The following is a 24,048-nucleotide window of genomic DNA, read 5'->3' as shown; positions in this document are numbered from 1 at the left end:
TTCGTTAGTTTAGAGCCCCAGGATATGAAAATTCCCATAATGCAGGCTTTGTGGGCCTCCCATATGACTGGTACAGGCGGGCCAGAGTCACAATTCAGCTTGAAATAGGAATCAAGATGAGACTGAATATCTGAGACGGCCTGTGGGTTCTCTAGAATGTGTTCCTTTAGGCGCCATCTCCAGGTTTAGAGGTGGTTTTAGAAAGGAGAAGACAGGTGAACAGGAGCATGGTCAGAGAAATAAAATCAATACCTGTGGCTGTGAGGTGTGGTAAGAGAGAAGAATGGACAAACAAGTAGTCCAGTCTCTGGTAAGAGTTATGAGTTGCTGAAAAGTACGAGTAGTCTTTGACGGAAGGATTCTGCAGGTGCCAGGCATCTATGAGAGATGAAATTGAAACCAAAACCATAATTTAGCAACTTATTCTGTAGGTCCATACGATTACAGAGATACCAAATGTTTATGTAAACATTTGTTAACCCCTTTAGGCCAATTTTCATTTTTACATATTCATGTTTTTTTCTTTTCTCCTTATTTAGTTATTAACCCCTTAAGGACCAAGCCCGTTTGACCTTAAGGACCAGGCCAATTTTAGTTTTGCATTTCCGTTTTTTCCTCCTCGCCTTCTAAAAATCATAACTCTGTTATATTTTCATCCACAGACTATTATGAGGGCTTGTTTTTTGCACGACCAGTTGTCCTTTGTAATGACATAACTCATTTTACCATAAAATAAATGGCGCAACCAAAAAAACTACTATTTATGTGGTGAAATTAAAAAGAAAAACGCAATTTTGGAAGGTTTCGTTTTTACGCCATACAATTTATGGTAAAAATGACATGTGTTCTTTATTCTGTGGGTCGATACGATTAAAAAGATAACCATGATTACATGCTTTTCTTTTATTTTTACGCTTAAAAACAAATAGCAAACTTTTAAAACCAAATTAGTACGTTTAATCACGGCATCTGAGGGGTTAATGGCAGACATCCGTGCGATCACAGATGTCGGCCATTACCAGCGGCTCCTTGGCTGCTTTCAGCAGCCAGGACCTGCCGCGCATGACCCGTGCATCGCTCCGATGCTCGCGGTCATGTACAGGACTTAAATGTACATCCTGGTGCGCAAAGTACCGCCGCACCAGGACGTACATTTACGTCCTTGGTCGTTAAGGGGTTAAAGTGTACCTATTGTCAACAAAAACTTTTTATACAATGTAGATAATACCATTATATGCGTATTTGTAATATACATTGGTTAAAAAATGAGGAGATTATTTAATGCTTACCGTAAAATCTCTTTCTCGAAGGATCCATTGGGGGACACAGACTATGGGTGTATGCTGCTGTCTCTAGGAGGTATGACACTATGGCAACAAAAAAGTCGGCTCCTCCCAGCAGGATACAGGGGTGTGGAAATTTAAAAAAAAATACTTGTCCAAGGGACTAAAGCGGAACACAATCTACTTGTTCCTCAATAAAATCACTTGTCCTGATAGATAAAATAATTTCGACCAAAATAGTACGATCCCCCCCCACTAGACCACCAGGGATGGATATAAGATCCTTTAGACGCTGCTGTCAACTTAGGTGATCGCAGCATGCCAGGCTATTAGCGGAGGGAGAGCTGTAGCTCCTCTTATGCCCGAGACAAGCCCAGAAAAGTCTAGATATAACTTTTTGATCACCATAAAAAATTTCCTCACATGAAGTGACCAAAAATGAACAATTCTGGACTATTCTTTTACATTTCCACCGTCCACCGTACGGTTTAATTAACATTATATTTTAATAGTCTGGACATTTCCACATGCAGCGATACCACTTATGTTTATTTTTGTACATTATTTTTATTTAAAGAAAATTGGAAACTTATTAGGAAAGGGGCTTATTCACATGTATACGCACATTTTAAAATATTTTAATCACTATTTTTCAGTCTCAATAGGAACTTATGTGTTACTGGGGGGTGTTCTGCTTCTCCAGTTTATGTGCTGCATTTTGTGTCAGAAAATGCTGGAAGTTGCATTCAGTTACTAGATAACTACAACTCCCAGCATGTCCTGATACAGCCTATGGTTGTGTGGGTGTTGCAGCACGTTGCACTGTATAGTAGTCCAGTTAAGGTTATTGTGTAACATGCTGGGAGTTGTAGTTTTGGTCCGTGTCAGCTGCAGAGCCATAGGCTGTGTCAGGGAATACTGGGAATTACAGTTAGTAACTACAACTCCCAGCATGCCCTGATGCAGCCTATGGCTTTGCAGCTGACCCAAACCAAAACTACAACTCCCAGCATGTTACACTTTATAGTTCTACAGTTTAGGTTACGGTGGAACATGCTGGGAGTTGTAGTTTTGGTTCGGGTGTGTTTGCGTGCATCCGTGGGGCTCTTGGGCGTCGGGCGAGTATGAAGGGGGCGGGATTCTGGGGGTGCAATTTACTGCGGGGGGCCAGAAACCACTAAAAATAAATAAAATTAGATGGCACAACTGGCGGCGGCAGTGCCCCCACCCCCCCACACATCATACATTACATACACACATCACAGATACATCATACACATATACACTCACACCATACATATGCACACATCATACATACATCCGCCACTGCCCCCCCCCACATCATATATTACATACACACATCACAGATACATCATACACACATCACACATACACTCACACTATACATATACACACACATCATACATACACCGCTGCCCACCCCACATCATACATCACATGCACACATCACACTTAGACAGACATCATACACACATTATCCATTACATACACATCACACACAGACATCATACACACATTATCCATTACATACACATCACACACAGACATTATACACACATTATACATTACATACACACATCACACACAGACATTATACACACATTATACATTGCATACACATCACACACAGACATCATACACACATTATACATTACATACACACATCACACAGAGACAGACATCATACACACATTATACATTACATACACATCACACATAGACATCATACACACATTATACATTACATACACATCACACATAGACATCATACACACATTATACATTACATACACATCACATACAGACATCATACACACATTATACATTACATAGACATCATACACACATTATACATTACATACACACATCACACACAGACATCATACACACATTATACATTACATACACATCACACACAGACATTATACATTACATACACATCACACAGACATCATACACACATTATACATACATCACACACAGACAGACATCATACACACATTATACATTACATACACATCACACATAGACATCATACACACATTATACATTACATACACATCACACACAGACATTATACATTACATACACACATACACTCACACCATACATATACAACCACCCTTCCTGCCGCCTGCATTCTCTGCCTCCTCACCTGAGCCGCCATGAGTGGACATCAGAGCTGTAGTCCCAGCCGGTGTGAGGTTACAAGGGTTTGAAAATCTCCCCTCACACCGAACGTCCTCTCCTCACTCCCCTCCCCCGCTCTGTGTTTTCCCCGTGCAAACATGCAGCCTCCCCGTGGTGGATTAGGTCCTGTGAAGAAAGAGCAGGGGGAGGTATAGAGCTGTGTGCGGGGGAGGGGAGGAGCTGTGTGCCGAGCTGTGGACGTCCTTTCTCTCCCCCTGTCTTCTTGTGTTATGTGTAGCTGCGTCCTCCATCCTCCGGGAGGATTAGATAAGGGGCAGGGCTCAATTATGTAATGGAAACGTGCGACCTCGGGCTCTGCGGTCAGCTGGGGGCCCCGCCGCCCCCTCCATACACTCTGAGCGCTGGTGTGAGGTGCAGACTTCCATCCGCTCCTGCGCCTCACACCGGCAGTAAAGAAAAATACAGGGGAAGTCGGTCTGTCCCTGCTAGCCCGATACAGGGCTAAATCTATAAACAATTCACCTGCCCGGCGCCCAAAACTACTTGTCCCGGGCGTCGGGCAATAGAATTTCCACATCCCTGAGGATAAACCTGCCTCCAGGCCCTGAGCTAATCAGTTTTAGTACTAGAGCAATAGGAGAGGAAAAAGGTCAAGGAAAAAACACAAACTGTCCAAGAACCAGAAGAAAAAGCATAACTAAACACACCCTCGGACAGAGAACCAAAGAGAAACCCAAAAGGGCGGGAGCTGTGTCCCCCAATGGATCCTTCGAGAAAGAGATTTTACGGTAAGCATTAAAAAAATCTCCTTTTCTCTATCGGCTCCATTGGGGGACACAGACCATGGGATGTACCAAAGCCGTCCCTTGGGTGGGCAGATAATCAGTCAGGCAGGCGGCTGTTCCACTGCCGCCTGCAGCACTTTACGGCCCAGACTAGCATCAGCCGATGCAAAGGTATGAACCCGGTAGAACCTCGAGAAAGTGTACAAAGACGACCAAGTAGCTGCCTTGCAAATCTGCAAGGCCGAGGCTTTGTTCTGGAGAGCCCAGGATGCACCAACAGAACCGGTAGAATGAGCCACAACCCTGATGGGAGGAATCTTCCCCCTAAAGCGACAGGCTTCCGAAATGGAAGACCGGATCCACCTAGAAATGGTGGCCTTGGAAGCAAACCCCGCCCAAGGAATCACTATGGCGTCCACGGCTAGAGCCAGGGGGTCCAGGGACTTTGAAACAAATGGAAGAATCTTCCGATTGTGCCGAGACGCGAAGAGGTCCACGTCTGTAATGCCCCAGAGGTCGCAGATCTGCGCAAAGACCTCTGGATTTAGGGTCGACTGAGGACCGGCTGAGGAAGTCCGCTTCCCAGTTGAGCACACCCGGAATGTAAATCGCCGAAATGGCCGGAACCTTGTTTTCCGCCCAGATGAGAATCTTTGTCACCTCGGCCATGGCTGCTGAGCCAATTTATGCACGCTACGGCCGTGGCGTTGACGGGGCGGGTCTGAAGCAGGGACTCCCAATGAAGAAGACAAAGAAGAATCGCCCTCAGTTCCAAGATGTTTATCGGAAGAAGGGCTCCCCGGGGAGACCAGAGGCCTTGAACCGTTCAGTCCCTGAACACACCGCCCCAGCCCGACAGACTGGCAACTGTTGTAACTACCTGCCAGTGGAGGGGAAGAAATGTTCTCCCCTGAAGAAGAAGGGGGGAGCGGAGCCGCCAGAGCAGAGACTGACGGATCCGACAAGGGAGAGCAATCTTGCGATCGAGAGACAGAGGAGTTCTGTCTCATCGAGAGAGAATCGCCAGTTGAAGGGGCCGGTAATGAAACTGGGCAAAGGGTATGGCCTCCATGGCCGCTAACATCCGACCCAAGACTTCCATGCAAATGTGGATGGAAACTGGGACCTGGGCCCGAAGGGAGCGGACTACTGACAGGAGAGTCAGACGTTTGTCCGGCGGAAGGCAAATCCGGGCAGATGGCCGTGTTGAATTGAAGTCCCAAGAAGATCAGAGACTGGGTGGGAAAGAGGACAGACTTGTCCCGGTTGACCATCCACCCGAAGCGATCCAAGGTCTGGAGAGTGAGATCCACATTCTCCAGAGTCTGGACTCTGGTGGGAGCCTTGATAAGAAGGTCGTCCAGGTAAGGGATCACTGAGATTCCTCTCAACCGCAACAGGGCTATCACTGGCACAAGGATCTTGGTAAAGACCCGAGGAGCAGTGGCCAGACCAAAGGAGAGGGCTACGAATTGAAAATGCCCCTCCGGAACCGCAAAGCGGAGGTACCGCTGATGGCCGGGAAATATTGGAACATGGAGGTAGGCATCCTTGATGTTCACCGAAGAAAGAAACTCCCCTTGTTCCATGGATGCCACTACTGAACGGAGATATTCCATTCGGAAGTGGTGGATGAGAAGATGACGGTTGAGACGCTTGAGGTCCAAGATTGGCCGACCAGAACCGCCCTTCTTGGGGACCACAAAAAGATTGGAATAGAAACCCCAAAAACGTTCCCCTGGAGGGACGGGGACAATAACTACTTGGAGAAGTAGGGACTGGAGGGCCTCCCGAAACTGCTTCACCAGAGAAGGAGACCGGGGGGCCCGGGACTGAAAAAAATCGATCTCTCGGAAGGGAGGCAAATTCGATTCGGTATCCGTTGGACACCACGTCCCTGACCCAAGAGTCCTGAATGTGTGTGGTCCAGATGTCTCAAAGTAGTAAGAGATGACCTTCCACCCGAGAAAAAATCTGCGAAGTCCCGCGAAGGCGCCTGCCTAGACCCCTTATTGGGGCCAAAAGTCCGGCATTAACCCTTTAGACGCCGCAATCAAAGTTGATTGCGGCATCTAAAATGAAATTGAAAGCATCCCGGCAGCTCAGCGGAGCTGATCGGGACTATTGCGATGAAATCGCGATGTCCCAATCAGCTAAATGGACAGTGGAGGGTCCTTACCTGCCTCCTCGCTGTACGATCGGTCCTCTGTTGCTCCCAGCCGTCCATGCAGGCTATTGCATTGCATTGAACAGTGTATGCAATCAAAAGATTGCATGGTATAGCCCCCTATGGGGCTTAAAAAAAAGTTAATATATGTGAATAAGCCCCTCCCCTAATATGAGCCCTCATGTAGCCCTGTGTGTATGTAGCCCCTATGGGGGCTATAACATTGCAAAAAAGTGGATAAAGATGATTTAACCCTTTCCCTAAGAAAATCACCCCCCTTTACCCATAAAAAACAAAACAAAAAAAACTGTAACTAAAAATATTTATGGAATAAAAACTGATGGAATAAAGACTTTCTGCACGGATACACAGGTGAGTGCGGTTCCTCTCTCTGCATATGTATTACAGTAGCGCTTTGTGCTCTTCTACCTGCACTACCAGTTTTAGCAGCCTCTTTAACCTCACGCCAATCAAACTGTGTGTGCTACCAATGCAATCTACGCACTACACCCTTGCAGTGCCAGACACGACACCTGTATCTCCTACGAACACAATAATAGAAAGGTATGTAAAGATGGGCATCATTTTAATTGTATTGATCCAAAGAATGAAGAAAACGTAATTTTTTCTGTAAAAAGTAAATGTGAAAATGAAACCCTCCAAAATTAGCAAAATTGTGTTTTTTATTTAAATTTCCTCACTAAAAAATTGTATTTTTGGGTTCATCGTACATTTTATGGTAAAATGAGAGGAGTTTTTATAATTACAATTGGTCACGCAGAAAAACAAGCCCTCATATGGGACTTTGGATGGAAATATAAAAGAGTTATGGATTTTAGAAGGCGAGGAGGAAAAAAATGAAAATGCAAAAACAAAATTAGCATTGTCCTTAAGGTCAAACTGGACTTGGTCCTTAAAAGGGGTTAAACATACTAATTTTGGTGCATGTAATTATAATTTTTTTTAAGGGTGTCTTTTTACCGAAAGGTGCACTGCGTAAAACGAAAGCCCTAAAAAGTTGCTAAATGGTCTTTTTTTTTTATTTCACCCCATAAATATGTTTTTTTTTGTTTTGCCGCAGATTATGTTACAAAATAAGTGATGTCATTATAAAGTAAACTTATTGGCGCAAATAAGAAGCCCTCATATGGGTCTGTAGGTGCAAAATTGAACGCGTTATGATTTTTAGAAGGGGAGGGGAAAGAACGAAAATTGCCCTTAAAGGGAACCAATCATCAGATTTTACCCTATATAATGCTTGGCACAGCGTTATATAGGGTAAAATTGTTGTCCTCACCATCCCCGGGGGACGCTCCTGCCCCCAGGGATGGTGAAGATATAAAGTTATAAACTAGTCACCGCCGCCGCCGTAAGTAGTCACCTGGGCGGGGAGCTCTTCTCACCAACTCCCGTTCTTCGGCCGGCAGCGACGCCCCCTCCGCTTGATTGATGGGCCGCGTCATTGTTCCACTCACTGAACAGACGGAGCAGAGCGATAACGCTGCCCGTCAATCAAGCGGAGGGGGTGTCGCTGCCGGCCAAAGAACGGGAGTAGGGGAGAAGAGCTCCCCACCCAGGTGACTACTTATGGCAGCGGTGACTAGTTTATAACTTCATATCTTCACCATCACTGGGGGCAGGAGCATCCCCCGGGAATGGTGAAAATAAAGATTTTACCCTATATAACGCTTTGCCAAGCGTTACATAGGGTAAAATCTGATGATTGGTTCCCTTTAAGAGTTCTTAAGGTTTCTAATTATGTGGTATCACTGTGTGCGTAAATGTCTGAACTATTAAAATATAACATTAATAAAACCGAAAGGTCAGTGTCATTGAATGTGTCATTATTACAAACAGAAGCCCCCAAAATTTACAAAATAGAATTTATTTGCCCCACAAATATTAATTTTTTTGTTTCACAGTAGATTTTGTGATAACATTTGTGATGTTATTACAAAGTACAGTTAGTGAAGCCAAAAAAGGAGCCTCTTATGAGTGTGTAGGTGTAAAATGTAAAGGCTATTACAAAGCAAAGGGGAAAAAAATCAAAAATCCCAATGTCCTTAAGGGGGGTTACATTTTATTTTAATAGTTTGGACATTTCCACACGCGGCAATACCAAATATTTTTGTTACTCTCATTTTTTTTCATTTGTAAAATGGAAAAGAGGGTTATTTATTATTTCATTGGGGTGGGAGCTTTTTTACTTAAAGAAAAAAATATATATTTTTTTTTCTTAAATCCATTGGAGAATATTTATAGCAGTCATTAGATTATGCATAGGCATAGCAGTGATAAGTAATATTGGAGATCTGCTTCTATGGTCTGCCAGAAAAAGATTGCCAAAGTGGGCAAGGAGTAGGTGAGAGGAGATTTGGCTGCCATCTTGACTCATTATACCCCAGAGATTGTGCAGTAAGTGGTCTGATGGTGATATGGTGGCCTCATATTCTCTGTTATGCTTCAAAAGCCGTGATCTGTATTGATCATGGCATCTGAAGGGTTAATATAGGGTATAAGCATGATGGCTGATATCTGCCATTAGCCGCAGCTCTATAAAGTAAACAGCTACTGCGCTCGATTCATAATCCAGTAGAGACTCAGGACATACATGTACGTCCTGGTGCGCCAAGTACCATGCAGCCAGAGTGTACAGTAACGTCCTGTGTTCTCTAGGACCTGTGGCCAGACATTGTGACTTTTTATTACCCCTTAAAATCTTAGGGCGCCCTAAATCTACCGGTGTTCTTATTTAAAAAAAATTCTTCCTCCCCCATTCTCGAGATATGAAGGTTTTTGGATCCTCTCTGGCTGACAGTGAATCTGTCAGATGAGCATACCCTTCATTACAATACTGTGTTCTGATGCTGCAGTGAGGGGCTGTGATTTACATAGGGGGTGAGCTGGAGCTGACTGTGTGATTTCAGAGTAGGATGTTGTCAGATCTCTTACAGCACCCTGCAAGTGTAAGGGATGACTACTTGAATGTACACAACATGGGCTCTACACTGCCAAGACCGAAGAAGGATTTGTAGTGTAAGGGTCCTGGCACTGTGGAGTCCACGGTTTGTACATTCCAGTGCAGAGCTATTGCTCCTGTTCTGTACACCTGCCAGGACCTGCAGCCTACAATACAAGTCTTTTAGTGCACAGGACTGGGAGCCGGGATCTGGTGCTGCACTCGCTGCTTCTTGGGGAGCTGAAACAACATGGAGGAGCACAACGGATCACAAATCCCCCCTTACCCCATCCTGCAATCGCCCTGCTGTGATGCTATCTAGTCCCCCACTACTTTACCTACTTCCTACTTAAGGGAAACGCTCTGTCTGAGCCTCGAAACTAGGGGGAAATCAGATTCAAGAAGAGCTTGTCTCAGAATTAGGTAGATAGAGCTGAGGGAGACCAGATGACAGGGGGTCAGGTACATAAATATATGTTTTGTTTTATTTTCATGTCACCCCTAACAATATATAAAGTTTTTTTTAGCATCTGGATAACCCCTTAAAGGGGTGTTTCAGGATTTTTTTTTATTTGACTATGCTACAGGGGCTGTAAAGTTAGTGTAGTTCATAATATATAGTGTCTTTACCTGTAAAAATAAATCAAATAAGAAAACCATAATTACAAACAGCATACAAAATGACTGTTGTCTCTGATTTTTCCCAGGTTGAAATCACTAGTCAGCTGATGACAGGGAGCCTGTCTGCTTCAATGGCTTGAGCAATCGCTTGGTGGGAGTGAGCTCAATCTGCAACTAATGCAACAGCTGTAGGCACCCTGATTGAAAACACAGGTCTTTTGAATGGATGCAGCTCATTTATGTTTTAATGGGTCGGGTGGCTGATGTGTGGGAGGGAGGAAAATGGAATTATAGGATTTGTAGGCAAAGAAGAAAACTCAAACAGGAAATACCAGTTCACAAAAAGCTAGCCACAGTGTTATGGTAATCTCACAACATAGCCATTTAGCCCCAAGACAAGCGCAGATCCTTCCTAAGCATGTCCATTACTGTCTGGCAGGTACGTACTAAAATCACCTTATGGTGGATAACCCCTTTAATTCTTTTAGAATGCTGTGCATTTTCATTTCTTGTGCTTTGCCTTTTATTTTCTATATTAAATCTCCATATTCTGAGCACTATAACCATACCTCCCAACCATCCCAGATCCGGCGGGACATTCCCGCTATTGGCCCCCACATGTCCCACATTTAACTGTAAATGCCTCTTAATGAGGCGTCTGCAGTTAAATGCGGTGCTCTGTTTGACAGAGCCATTGGCTCCTCACCCTGTCAATCACTCTTGTGCTCGCTGGCTTCAGTTAGCCAGAGAACACAATAGGCCAGGCTGAGCTCTTCCTCTGCACTTCTGCGAATGAGTGACTTCATCAGATGCCGGAGCGCAGAGGAAGAGAAAGGAAGAGCCCATGCTAAGGAAGCCCCTGCCGCCGGAGCCGCTGGGAAGAGGGTAGAAGAGCCGCAGAAGGTAAGCATCCAGGAGGGGGAGGGGAAGGGCACTGCTACTGCCTACCATGTGGGGGAAACTGTCTGGTACCATGAATGGCTTCCAGAGGAATGTGTTTCCCAACCAGGGTGCCTCCAGCTGTGCAAAACTACAACTCCCAGCGTGCCCAGACAGCCAAAAGCTGTCCAGGCATGCTAGGAGTTGTAGTTTTGCAACAGCTGGAGGCACCCTGGTTGGGAAAAACTGATCTAGGAGTACAAAGTCTGAGCTAAACTTGCAGGCCATAATATTGGTCAATGTATAGAATATTTCTTCGAAGCTAGATGGCTAAAGCTGATGAATAAGGGGAAAGAATTCTGAATTTTTATGCCACAATCTCATCATGTCATACTGAGGAGTGCCTAAGGTCCTGGCAAATGCCCACCTACAGCTCCATGCATATGTAGAGGCCAGTTGGTGCAACACCTGATGGTAGTGGTGTACGACCAATCTTTAAAAGTTATCCTCTATATATAGGGTAGGAGACAGGGCTGCCATCAGAGATTTTTGGCCCCCTTACACAGGTTAAGGCCGGGGTTCGCTTCAACCTAGTGGCCTGTCCCTGAGTCTGCCCCCAGGGTCCCTCCCCCCAATTGATTTATCTAATTATGCATTTTTTATTAAGAAGTTGTCCATAGCAACCAATCAGGTGGCTTTTTTAACCTGTTGGGGACCACGGGCGTATGGGTACGCCCTTGAGTCCTGGTACTTAACCTGTTGGGGACGAAGGGCGTATGCATACACCCTTGTGTCCTGTTACTTAAGGACAAAGGGCGTATGCATACGCCCTTGCGTCCTGGTACTTAAGGACAAAGGGCGTATCTGTACGCCTGTGGGAACTTCGATCCCTGCTGCGCGCTGGGCGGGGACCGGACCGGGGTGACTGCTGATATCAATCAGCAGGCACCCAGTGCAAATGCCCAGGGGGGATCATTAAACCCCCCCATGTCGGCGATCGGCGCAAATTGCAAGTGAATTCACACTTGCGATTTGTGCCGATTCCGGGTCATACAGGTCTATGGTGACCCGAAATATAAGGGGGATCGTGGTTGCCTAAGACACCTGCGATCCCCCTGAAGGTATAGGAGTGAGGTGGCAGGGGTGCCACCCCTCCTATCCCTGCTATTGGTGGTCTAGACGCGACCACCAATAGCAGATCGGGGGTGGGGGTGGTTAACTTTCATTTTACCTGTCCGGCCCACCCATAATAGGCGGCGCAGAACGGGGAAACCGGCGGACCGGCGCCGAAGATCCACTTACCGATCCGGAGGCTGCGGACGACGGTGATCGGCAGGCGGCAGAAGAAGACGGCTCCCTGGATCCTACAGAAGCCGGTAAGTTGCCTAGCAACATCTGGAGGGCTACAGTCTGAGACCATTATACAGTGGTCTCTAACCTGTAGCCCTCCAGATGTTGCAAAACTACAACTCCCAGCATGCCCAGACAACTGTTTGGGCATGCTGGAATATGTAGTTTTGCAACAGCTGGAGGACTGTAGTTTGAGACCATTATACAGTAGTCTCTAAACTGTATCCCTCCAGATCTTGCAAAACTACAACTCGTAGCATGCTCAAACAGCTGTTTGCTGTCTGGGCATGCTGGGATTTGTAGTTTTGCAACATCTGGAGGGTCACAGTTTGGAGCTCACTGTGCAGTGTTCTAAAAACTGTAGCCCTCCAGATGTTGCAAAACTGCAAATCCCAGCATGCCCAAACAGCAAACAGCTGTCTCAACATGCCGGAAGTTGTAGTTAAGTACCTCCAGCTGTTGCATAACTACATCTCCCAGCATGCTCTTCAGCGATCAGTACATGCTGGGAGTTGTAGTTTTGCAACAGCTGGAGGCACACTGGTTGGAAAATCCTGAGTTAGGTAACAAAACCTAACTGAAGGTTTTCCAACCAGTGTGCCTCCAGCTGTTGCAAAAGTACAACTCCCAGCATGCACGGTCTGTCAGTACATGCTGAGAGTTGTAGTTTAGCAACAGTTGGAGGCACAATGGTTGGAAAATACTGAGTTAGGTAACAGAACCTAACTGAAGGTTTTCCAACCAGTGTGCCTCCAGCTGTTGCAAAAGTACAACTCCACGGTCTGTCAGTACATGCTGGGAGTTGTAGTTTTGAAACAGCTGGAGGTTTGCCCCCCCTCCCCATGTGAACGTACAGTGTACATGGGCAGGTTTACAGTAAGTTTCCTGCTTCAAGTTTGGGCTGCGGCAAATTTTTCTCCGCAGCACAAACTCCTAGCGGGAACTCACAGTAACACGCCAGTGCGAATGTACCCTAAAAACGCTACACTATACTACCACATAATAAAGGGTAAAACACTACATATACACCCCCTTTACACTGCCGTATTGTACGGCATTGTTTCCAAAACGGAGCCTCCAGCTGTTGCAAAACAACAACTCCCAGCATTTCTGGACAGCCGCTGACTGCCCAGGCATGCTGGGAGTTTAGCAACAGCTGGAAGCACCCTGTTTGGGAATCACTGGTGTAGAATACCCCTATGTCCACCCCTATGCTATCCCTAATTTAGTACTCAAATGCACATGGGGCTCTCTCATTTTGGAGCCCTGTCGTATTTCAAGGAAACAGTTTAGTGCCACATATGGGGTATTTCTGTACTCGGGAGAAATTGCACTACAAATTTTGGGGGGCTTTTTCTCCTTTTACCCCTTATGAAAATGAAAAGTTGGGGGTTACACCAGCCTGTCAGTGTAAAAAAAATGTACACTAACATGCTGGTGTTGCCCCATACTTTTTATTTTCACAAGCAGTAAAAGGAAAAAAAGACCCCCAAAATTTGTAACACAATTTCTCTTGAGTACGGAAATACCTCATATGTGGGCGTAAAATGCTCTGCGGAGGCACAACAAGGCTCAGGATTGAGAGCGCACTATGTAAATTTGAGGCTTAAATTGGTGATTTGCACTGGGGTGGCTGATTTTACAATAAATACCCACATGTGACCCCATTTTGAAAACTACACCCCTCACGGAATGTGACAAGGGGTATAGTGAGCCTTACCACCCCACAGGTGTTTGATGAATTTTCCTGAAAATTGGATGGGAAAATGAAGAAAAAAATATTTTTCACTAAAATCCTGGTGTTTCCTTAAATTTTTCATGTTCACAAGGGAAAATAGGAAAAACCCCCCCCCAAAATTTGTAACCCCATTTCTTCTGAGTAAGAAAATACCCCATATGTGGGTGTAAAGTGCTCTGCGGGCAAACTACAATGCTCCAGAAGAGAAGGAGCACCATTGGGATTTTGAAGAGAAAATTTGTCCGGAATTGAAGGCCACGTGTTTACAAAGCCCCCATAGTGCCAGAACAATGGACCCCCCCACATGTGACCCCATTCTACAAACTACACCCCTCATGTAATGTATTAAGGGGTGCGGTGAGCATTTACGCCCCACAGGTGTCTTTCATTTTCACAGACCACTGTTCCAAAAATTTGTCAAATTAAATTTTTCATTTGCACAGTCCACTGTTCCAAAGATCTGTCAAACGCCAGTGGGGTGTAAATACTCGCTGCACCCCATATTAAATTCTGTGAAGGGTGTAGTTTCCAAAATGGGGTCACATGTGGGGGGGGGGGATCCACTGTTCTGGCACCACGGGGGCTTTCTAAACGCAAATGGCCCCTGACTACTATTCCAAACGAATTCTCTTTCCAAAAGCTCAATGGCGCTCCTTCTCTTCTGAGCATTGTAGTTCGCCCGCAGAGCATTTTACGTCCTAACATGGGGTATTTCCATACTCAGAAGAGATGGGGTTACAAATTTTGGGGGGCATTTTCTCCCATTACCCTTTGTAAAAATGGTAAATTTGGGGAAAAAATGCACTTTAGTGAAAAAAATTTTTTTTTTCATTTACACATCCGATTTTAACGAAAAGTCGTCAAACACCTGTGGGGCTTTAAGGCTCACTGGACCCCTTGTTACGTGCCTTGAGGGGTGTAGTTTCCAAAATACTATGCCATGTGGGGTTTTCTGCTGTTCTGGCACCATAGGGGCTTTCTAAATATGACATGCCCCCCAAAAACAATTTCAGCAAAATTCACTTTCCAAAATCTCATTGTCACTCCTTCCCTTCTGAGCCCTCTATTACGCCTGCCGAACACTTGACATACACACATGAGGTATTTCCTTACTCGAGAGAAATTGGGTTACAAATTTTGAGGGGCTTTTTCTCCTATTACCACTTGTAAAAATTCAAAAACGGAGTCTACAAGAATATGCGAGTGTAAAAAATGAAGATTTTGAATTTTCTCCTTCACTTTGCTGCTATTCCTGTGAAACATCTAAAGGGTTAACACACTTACTGAATGTCTTTTTGGAAACTTTGAGGGGTGCAGTTTTTATATTTGGGTCATTTATGGGGTATTTCTAATATGAAGGCCCTTCAAATTCACTTCAAAACTGAACTGGTCCCTGAAAAATTCCGATTTTGAAAATTTTGTGAAAAATTGGAAAATTGCTGCTGAACTTTGAAGCCCTCTGATGTCTTCCAAAAGTAAAAACATGTCAACTTTATGATGAAAATATAAAGTAGACATATTGTATATGCGAATAAATATATAATGTATTTGGAATGTCTATTTTCCTTACAAGCAGAGAGCTTCAAAGTTAGAAAAATGCAAAATTTTCAAATTGTACATCAAATGATGCAAGTATTGACGAAAATTTACCACTACCATAAAGTAGAATATGTCACGAAAAAAGAATCTCAGAATGAAATTTATAAGTAAAAGAATCCCAGAGTTATTAATGCTTAAAGTGACAGATTTGCCAAAAATGCTCCCGTCCTTAGGGTTATAATGGGTTCCTTCTCCAAGGGGTTAAGGACCAAGGGCGTACCTGTACGCCTGTGAGAAATCATTCGGCAGGCATCCTGTGCAAATGCCTGGGGGGGTCCTGGAACCCCCCATGTGGGCTATCGCCGCAAATCGCCAATCAATTCAGATCGTCAATTTGCGGCGATTCCGGGCTGATCGGGTCTTTGATGACCCGAAAGCCCAGAAAATAGGGATGATCGGAGCTGTCAGAGACAGCCCCAATCATCCTAAAGGATAGGAGTGAGGTGGCAGGGGTGCCACGTCCTTCTATCCACTGCGATTGGCCGGTCAGGACTGACCGGCGAATCGCAGGGGCAGGGGTGAACGTTCATTTCCCCCACTCTGCCCGCCCCTGGATGTCGGGGGAGAGCGGGGAAAGATGGCGGCAACGTGCGGGGGCAGTGGATGCGGCGGGGAACACCAGCGCCGGTTACCTGGGTTCACACGGGGGCCAGGGACGATGGACCGGCGGTTGACAGGAGACGGCAGGCAAGTGGAGGTAGCGGCGGCAATGTCCCAGATGCAGCAGTGAAGATTGCCATGAAGTGATCTTCACTGTTTCTTCTAGGAGTTTCAAAACTACAACGTCCAGCCTTTGGCTGTCTGGGCATGCTGGTAGTTGTAGTTTTGCGACCACTGTCCTTCCAGAGGTTGCAAAACTACAACTATCAGCATGCCCAGACTGTCCAGGCATACTGCGAGTTGTAGTTCTGTAACATCTGGCCCTTCAGATGTTTAAGAACTACAACTCCCATCATGCCTGGACAGTCTCGGCATGCTGGGAGTTGTAGTTTTGCAACATCTGGAAGGGCACTGTTTGGAGATCACTATACAGTGGTGTCCAAACTGTAGCGCTCCAGATGTCAACTTAAAGCATGCCAAGACTGTCCATGCATGCTAGGAGTTGTAGTTCGGCAACATCTTGCCCTTCAGATGTTGCCAAACTACAACTCCGAGCATGCCTGGGCAGTCTGGGCATGCTTGGAGTTGAAGTCTTGCAACATCTGGAGGGATATAGTTTGGAGACCACTACATAGTGGTCTCCAAATTGTTCTCCTCCAGTTCTTGCATAACTACGACTCCCAACATGCCCTTCGGCTGTCTGTGCATGCTGGGAGTTGTAGTATTGCAACAATTGGAGGCACACTGGTTGGGAAACATTATCTGTATCCTAACTCAGTGTTTCCCAACCCGTGTGCCTCCTGCTGTTGCAAAACTATAACTGCCAGCATGCACTGACACACCATGCATGCTGGGAGTTATAGTTTTGCAACAGCTGAAGGCACATGGGTTAGGAAACACTGAGTTAGGAAACAGACAGTAGTGCGGAAACACTTCGGTAGTCTGTTACCTAACTCAGTGTTTCCAAATCCCAACCAGTGTGCTTCCAGCTGTTGCATATCTACAACTCCCAGCATGCACGGTCTGTCAGTGCATGCTGGGAGTCGTAGTTTTGCCCCCCCCCCCCACGTGAATGTACAGGGTACATTCAAATGGGCGGGGGTATACAGCAAGTTTCTTGCTTCAAGGCGGGAAACTCACTGTAAACCCCCACCTGTGTGAACGTACCCTAAAAACACTACACTACACTATCCCTAAATGAAGAGTAAAACACTACATATACACTACACCCTTACACTGTCTCCGACCACCCCCAATAAAAATAAAAAACGCCTTGTACGGCAGTTTTTAAAAAACGGAGCATCCAGCTTCCAGTATTCCCGGACAGCCATTGACTGTCCAGGCATGTTGGGAGTTTTGAAACAGCTGGAGGCTGACGTACAGTATTTTTGGTGGAGGAGGCAAGTGAAACGCTTGCATCCGGGTACACCCTTATGAAAATCCCTAATCCAGGCCTCAAATGCGCATGGCGCTCTCTCACTACAGATCCGTCGTATTTCAAGGAAACAGTTTACGATCACATATGGAGTATCTCCGTACTCGGAAGAAATTGCGCTACAAATTTTCCCCTTATGAAATGGTAAAGTTGGGGGGTCTACACCAGTATGTTAGCGCAAATTTTTTTTTATACTAACATGCTGGTGTTGCCCCATACTTTTCATTTTCATAAGAGGTAAAAGGAAATAAAGACCCCCAAAATTTGTAACACAATTTCTCCCAAGTACGGAAATACCCCAAATGTGGGCTTAAAATGCTCTGCGGGTGCACAACAAGGCTCAGGAGTGAGAGCACCATGCACATTTGAGGCCTAAACTGGTGATTTGCACAGGGGTGGCTGCTGGTCACAGTGGTTCTGACATAAATGCAAAAAAAAAAAGAAATACCAGCATGTGACCCCATTTTGGAAACTACACCCCTCACGGAACGTAACAAGGGGTATAGTGAGCCTGAACACCCCACAGGTGACTGACAGATTTTTGAAACAGTGGTCCGTGAAAATGAAAAATTTAATTTTTCATTTGCACAGCCCACTGTTACATAGATCTGTCAAACTCCAGTGGGGTGTAAATGCTCACTGTACCCCTTGTTACATTCCTTGAGGGGTGTAGTTTCCTAAATAGTGTGCCATGTGGGGTGTTTTTCGCTGTTCTGGCACCATGGGGGCTTCCTAAATGTGACATGCCCTGCAAAAACCATTTCAGCAAAATTCGCTTTCCAAAAGCCCAATGTCGCTACTTCCCTTCTGAGCCCTCTAGTGCACCCCAGATCAATTTACATGCACATTTGAGGTATTTCCTTACTCGAAAGAAATGGGGTTTAAAATTTTGGGGGACATTTTCCCCTATTACCCCTTTGTGGTAACATCAGCATTTTAGTAAAAAAAAAAAAAAAGTCACGTCCAACAAACACAGCCCCTATACACATCCCTCCCACACACACACATACACAGCCCCCCCACACACACATACACAGCCCCCACACACAAATACACAGCCCCAACACACACATACACAGCCCCCACATACACAGCCCCCATATACACATACACAGCCCCCACACACACATCCCCCATATACACATACACAGCCCCACACACACATGCACAGCCCCATATACTCATACACAGCTGCCATATACACATACACAACCCCCATATACACATACACAGCCCCCATATACACACATACACAGGCCCCACATACACAGCCCCCATATTCACATACACAGCCCCCACACACATACACAGCCCCCACACACATACACAGCCCCCATATACACATACACAGCCCCCATAAACACATACACAGCCCCCACACACACACAGCCCCCACACACACATAGCCCCCACACACACATACACAGCCCACACACACATACACAGCCCCCATATTCACATACACAGCCCCCACACACACATACACAGCCCACACACACATACACAGCCCCCATATTCACATACACAGCCCCATATACTCATACACAACCCCCATATACACAGCCCCCACACACACATACACAACCCCCATATACACATACACAGCCCCCATATACACATTCAGAGCCCCCACACACATACACAGCCCCCATATTCACATACACAGCTCCCACGCACACATACACAGCCCCCACACACATACACAGCCCCCATACACACATACACAGCCCCCATACACATATACACAGCCCCCACACACACATACACAGCCCCCACACACACATACACAGCCCCCCCCACACACACACACAGCCCCCATACACACATACAAAGCCCCCATATACACACACATACACAGCCCCATACACATATACACTGCCCCATACACATATACACTGCCCCATACACATACACTGCCATACCAGAACAGAACAAAACCCCATACCGTGACTGAATAAAAATGCCATACCAGAACAGAAACATACCACCATACCGTGACTGAATAACACTGCCATACCAAAACAGAACAATACTGCCATACCGTGACTAAATAACAATGCCATACCAAAACAGAACACTACTGCCATACCTTGACTAACACTGCAATAACACATACCGTGACTGAAGATGCAGTAGATATTTCTCACACATGCACGTTTTATATATATATATATATACATCAACGTTTCCCAAACAGGGTGCCTCCAGCTGTTGAAAAACTACAACTCCCAGCATGCCCAATTGCAGTTTTGCAACTGCTTGAGGCACCCTGGGAAACACTGGTGTGTATATGTGTATATATATAAGAATCACCGTGAAAATTCTAGCACAGGACGGCTTCTAATGCGGTGCAAAGTGTCCCCCAGTATGCCACACTGGATCCCCATAAAACTTCCTCCTCTAGGAAACAGCACCCAACACGAAGTCCAGATATTATGCAGGCTACAAGGTCTTTATTTGCACCAGAGCATAAAGTGCGACATTTCGTCTAGCAAGCCTTTTTCAAGCAATGCTTGAAAAAGGCTTGCTAGCCGAAACGTCGCACTTTATGCTCTGATGCAAATAAAGACCTTGTAGCCTGCATAATACCTGGACTTCGTGTTGGGTGCTGTTTCCTAGAGGAGGAAGTTTTATGTGTGTGTGTATATGTATATGTATATGTATATGTATATATATGTATATATGTGTATATATATGTATATATATATATGTATATATATATGTATATATATATATACATACATACATACACAGAAAATCTGCGGCACTCCAGGCCCAATAATTAAGATGTGGCTGAACTTGCATCTCGATCTCAAAGAGACAGCGCCACAGAAGATCACAACTTTTTTCCTGCATTTTTCTCATAGTGAGGAAGAATACACAATGACATCAGTGACTACAGGTGACGTCTTCTCTATAGTCTTCCCTTATCTAATTCAGATGGTACATACCACTGGGTCCAGCTAAATCTTCTCTCTGCAGAACTTGACGCCCAGATGGCATTGGTTCATTACTTTGTCAGCAGAGTCTGATCCTCTATATGAAAATGATAATTAATATAATGCTGCCAAACACTGACTTCTCTGAAAATAATACTACCACACACTTTATCCTCTGAATAGAATACAATCGCACACTGTACCCTCAAGATATATAATACTACTACACACTGTGCTCTCTGAATATAATACTACTGAACACTGCGCTCTCTGAAAATAAACCTGGCACACACTGTACTCTCTGAATATAATACTACTGCACACTGCGCTCTCTGAAAATAAACCTGGCATACACTGTACTCTCTTAATATAATACTACTGCACACTGTGCTCTCTGAATATAAACCTGGCACACACTGTACTCTCTGAATATAATACTACTGCACACTCTGCTCTCTGAATATGATACTACTGCACACTACACTCTCTGAATATGATACTACTGCACACTGCACTCTCTGAATATGATACTACTGCACACTCTGCTCTCTGAATATGATACTACTGCACACTGCGCTCTCTGAATATGATACTACTGCACACTGCGCTCTCTGAATATGATACTACTGCACATTGTACCCTCTGAATGATACTACCACACAATGTACCTTTAGAATATAATAATACCACACACTATACCCTCTGAGTATAATACTGCCACAGATTGTATCCTCTTTATATAACACTACCACACACTGCACTCTCTGAATATGATACTATTACATACTGCGCCTCTGAATATAACCTTGTCATACATTAAACCTTATGATACACCATACCTCACCCTCACATATAGTGATAATGCCCTTGACCTGTGCAGGGGTAATACACACAGTGATGTCACAGTACAGCGATGAAACACCCAATAATGTCACAATACAGGGATAATATATACAGGGATGTCACAATACAGGGGTAATACACACAGTGATGTCACAGTACAGGGATTATACACACAGTGATGTCACAGTGCAGGAATAATACACACAGTGATGTCACAGTGCAGGGATAATACACACAGTGATGTCACAGTACAGGGATAATACACACAGTGATGTCACAGTAAAGGGATTATACACACAGTGATGTCACAGTGCAGGGATTATACACACAGTGATGTCACAGTGCAGGGATAATACACACAGTGATGTCACAGTACAGGCATAATACACACAGTGATGTCACCGTACAGAGATAATACACACATTGGGGGAGATTTATCAAAACCTGTGCAAAGGAAAAGTTGACCAGTTGCTCATAGCAACCAATCAGATAGCTTCTTTCATTTTGCAGAGGCCTTGTTAACCCCTTAAGGACCGGAGGTTTTTCCGTTTTTGCATTTTCGTTTTTTGCTCCTTGCCTTTAAAAAATCATAACTCTTTCAAATTTACACCTAAAAATCCATATGATGGCTTATTTTTTGCGCCACCAATTCTACTTTGTAATGACGTCAGTCATTTTGCCCAAAAATCTATGGTGAAGCGGGAAAAAAAATCATTGTGCGACAAAATTGAAAAAAAAAAACGCTGTTTTGTAACTTTTGGGGGCTTCCGTTTCTACGTAGTACATTTTTCGGTAAAAATGACACCTGATATGTATTCTGTAGGTCCATACGATTAAAATGATACCCTACTTATATAGGTTTGATTTTGTCAGACTTCTGGAAAAAATCATAACTACATGCAGGAAAATTAATACGTTTAAAATTGTCATCTTCTGACCCCTATAACTTTTTTATTTTTCCGTGTATGGGGCGGTATGAGGGCCCCTTTTTTTTGCGCCGTGATCTGAAGTTTTTAACGGTACCATTTTTGCATTGATAGGACTTATTGATCACTTTTTATTCATTTTTAAATGATATAAAAAGTGACCAAAAATGCACTATTTTGGACTTTGGAATTTTTTTGCGCGCACGCCATTGACCGAGCGGTTTAATTAATGATATATTTTTATAATTCGGACATTTCCGCACGCGGTGATACCACATATGTTTATTTTTATTTTTATTTACACTGTGTTTTTTTTTTTATTGGAAAAGGGGGGTGATTCAAACTTTTAATAGGGGAGGAGTTAAATGATGTTTATTCACTTTTTTTTTTCACTTTTTTTTTGCAGTGTTATAGGTCCCATAGGGACCTATAACACTGCACACACTGATCTTCTATGTTGATCACTGGTTTCTCATAAGAAACCAGTGATCAACGATTCTGCCGGATGACTGCTCAGGCCTGGATCTCAGGCACTGAGCAGTCATTCGGCGATCGGACAGCGAGGAGGCAGGTAGGGGCCCTCCCGCTGTCCTGTCAGCTGTTCGGGATGCCGCGATTTCACCGCGGCTATCCCGAACAGCCCACTGAGCTAGCCGGGATGCTTTCGGTTTCACTTTAGACGCGGCGTTCAACTTTGAACGCCGCGTCTAAAGGGTTAATAGCGCGCGGCACAGCGATCAATGCCGCGCGCTATTAGCCACGGGTCCCGGCCGTTGTTAGAGGCCGGGCCCGACCCGCTATGACGCGGGGCCACGCCGTGGCCCCGCGTTATAGATCGGGAGTGGACACATGACGTTCCAGTACGTCATGTGTCCTTAAGGGGTTAAAAATGAAAGAAGCAATATGATTGGTTGCTATGGGCAACTGGGCAACTTTTCCTCTGCACAGGTTTTGATAAATCTCCCCCATTGAGGTCACAGTACAGGGATAATACACATCAGGGACGTGCACACATAGGGGTAAAAGGGGGCTGGAGCCCCTGCCCTTTTCCTCACCTACCCCTCTTGTGCCCTCACAAAAGGAGCTACAGACTCAGGGTGACAGGTGAAGTAAAAAGGATCCGTTGCTGGGGAGTTGTATGTGGTTTACTGGAGGGTGCTGTGCCCTCCCTGCAGCAAGGGGGCGCCACTTACCCTGTCATTATCTGCCATGTCTAAGCTTCTCTCCACACGGAGGAGACAGGAGCAGAGGAGGCAGAGAGAAGCCCCGCCCACAGCATGTCCGGACACAAACTCCAGCCTGTGCAGCCCTTACTGTAAGTAACTGTAAATATATTTGACTGATTGTATGTCAGTGTGTGTATATGTATATATGTGACTGATTGTATGTCAGTGTGTGTGTGTATGTATATATGTGTGTGTGTATATATAGGTGTGTGTGTGTCTATCTCTATGTATGTGCAGAGAGGGATGGCTGGGGCCTTACTGTAAGTAACTGTAAATATATGTGAGTGATTGTATGTCAGTGTGTGTGTATATGTATATATATATATATATATATATATATATATGTGTATGTGTGTGTGTGTATGTGTGTGTGTGTATGTATGTGTGTGTATGTATGTATATATGTGTGTATGTATGTGTGTATATATGTATGTATGTGTGTGCATGTATGTGTGTGTGTGTGTGTGTGTGTATATATATATATGTATATATATATATAAAATATATGAGCAAGTGAATCTCTGTA

General features: G+C 44.8%; 1 protein-coding gene across 7 annotated transcripts in view; it reads right to left on the bottom strand.

Annotated features, from left to right (window-relative positions):
- LOC130294838 (death-associated protein kinase 2-like) overlaps positions 1–23,509 on the bottom strand; it is a 318,537-nt gene extending 295,028 nt beyond the window's left edge. For 2 of the 7 annotated variants that reach the window (XM_056544914.1, XM_056544908.1), the window contains exons 1-3: positions 23,490–23,507; positions 20,540–20,624; positions 253–378 (exon numbers count right to left, since the gene is read on the bottom strand). The gene's annotated coding sequence lies outside the window, so the exon portion shown is untranslated. Of the gene's footprint in view, positions 1–252; positions 379–20,539; positions 20,625–23,489 lie in introns of those variants that run through there. The other 5 variants (XM_056544912.1, XM_056544921.1, XM_056544918.1 and 2 more) reach the window with 4 other exon arrangements.
- Between the last annotated feature and the right edge of the window lie 539 nt (positions 23,510–24,048).

The sequence above is a fragment of the Hyla sarda genome, chromosome 11 (assembly GCF_029499605.1).
Source record: "Hyla sarda isolate aHylSar1 chromosome 11, aHylSar1.hap1, whole genome shotgun sequence".
Taxonomy (NCBI): Eukaryota; Metazoa; Chordata; class Amphibia; order Anura; family Hylidae; genus Hyla; species Hyla sarda.
Note: the sequence above shows the minus strand (reverse complement) of the source record. Positions and strands in the feature narration are given on the sequence as shown.